We start from the raw sequence: 342 nt of genomic DNA, 5'->3' as shown, positions 1-342 counted from the left end.
TGAGCTTGTTTTTCTTGCTTCTTTTATCCAGAACTCTTCCTCTCCTTTTTCCTTTGTGTTGTTTAATGTAGCAGATACCCAACAGATTTTCTCCGGGGATGGTGGCTGCGTGTAGGGTGAGGGTGTGTTCAGATGGGAAACATATGGTAACAAAGCAGCACTAGGACTGCAGGGGCCACCCACCTGATTGTCACCTTTGCTAGCAGCTTGTTCTGAACTTCACAGAGGGTCCCTAGAATGCTCTCTGGAGAAGTCTGTGCATCTACCATGGTCATTGTATTGGATTCTTATGCTGTCACAAGAGAGCTACTTCAAAGAAAAGAAGCCACATGTGAGGGGTTT

Source organism: Sturnus vulgaris, chromosome 1, assembly GCF_052056855.1.
Source record: "Sturnus vulgaris isolate bStuVul1 chromosome 1, bStuVul1.hap1, whole genome shotgun sequence".
In the NCBI taxonomy this organism is placed as follows: domain Eukaryota; kingdom Metazoa; phylum Chordata; class Aves; order Passeriformes; family Sturnidae; genus Sturnus; species Sturnus vulgaris.
Note: the sequence above shows the minus strand (reverse complement) of the source record.